The sequence below is a fragment of the Calonectris borealis genome, unplaced genomic scaffold (genome assembly GCF_964195595.1).
Source record: "Calonectris borealis unplaced genomic scaffold, bCalBor7.hap1.2 HAP1_SCAFFOLD_115, whole genome shotgun sequence".
NCBI classification, from domain to species: Eukaryota; Metazoa; Chordata; class Aves; order Procellariiformes; family Procellariidae; genus Calonectris; species Calonectris borealis.
The window spans coordinates 260,001-261,188 of record NW_027441503.1 but is presented as its reverse complement, the minus strand read 5'-3'; positions in this window follow the sequence as shown (position 1 = coordinate 261,188).

Genomic DNA, 1,188 nt, shown 5'->3' with positions numbered 1-1,188 from the left:
CGCCCGTGCCCGTCGCGCGGGCAGCCGTGCCGGGGAGGGGTCCCGCTGCCCCCCCCTCTCCGCGGTCCGGTCTCGGCGGAGGAGACCGCGGCGCGGTCGGCCGCGGCCGGCCCGCCTGCCTCGAAACGGGTGGACCCCCCCCGGCGGGAGCGCGGGCTCTCCGCCGAGGGGGCGGCGAGCCCCCGCGGCGGGGGCTCGCCCGGCGGCCGCCGGGCCGCCGCGCCCCGCCCCGTCGCAGCGCTGCGGCGCGCTGCGCTCCGCTCCCTCCCCCTCGCCCCCCGGCGAGCGCTCGGCGGTCCCGCGCCGCCGGCCGCCGGCGAGGGCGGCACCCCGGCCGAGCGGCGGCGGCGCCGCTCGGCGTGTCGGCCGGCCGGAGGGCGCCCGCCGCCGGCCGCGGCTGTCCCGGCCCGGGCCCCGCCCGTCGCTTCCCCGCCGCCCTTCCCGGCCGCGCCGGGCGGGCGGGCGCGCGGGCGGGGGCGTCCCACTCCCGGTCTCCGCGTGGAAACGGGGAGAGCGGGCGCCGCCCCCGCCTTAGCGCCGTCCGCCTCGTCGCCTGGCGCGTGCCCGCGGAAGGGGGCCGAGGCGGGGGGCGGCGGCGGCGGCGGTTCCGGGCGGGCGGCCGCGCCGGCGCGGCGGCGGGCGCCGTCCGGCGGGCCGCGGGCGGCGTGCCGCGTCGCCGGCTCGGGCTCCGGCGGTCGCCGCCTCCGGCGCGGCCGGCGGCGGAGCCGCGGAGGCGCCGGCGGGGCGAGCCGCGGGAAGGGGAGCCGGCTGTCGTAGCGCGGCGCAGGTTGTGGGCGGAGGCGCGCGCGCGCGGGGGTCCGGCGGGGCGCCCCGCTGCTGCCGCCCGGCAGCAGCATCCGTTGTCCCGAGCGAGGCGGGCGGGCGGCGCGGCCGGGCGCGTCGCCGCCTCCGTGCGGAGGCCGGGCCGAGCCCGGGCGCCTGGGCCGCCTCCGAAACGCGCAAGGGGCGTCTGCCCGCTGTGGGTCGAGTCGGGAGCGCGGGCTCCCCGCCCTTGCCGTTCGGGGTTTTTTCCCGTTCCCTTTTTCCCTTCCGCTGGGTGTGCTCGTACGGTCAGGCGAGGCGAGGCCTCTCCGCCGCGGCCCGTGGCGCCGCGCCGCGGCCCCCTCCGCGCGGGCGGGGGGGGCGGGCCGGCGGGCGGGCGGGCGGTGGGCCGTCCTCCGAGAGGGG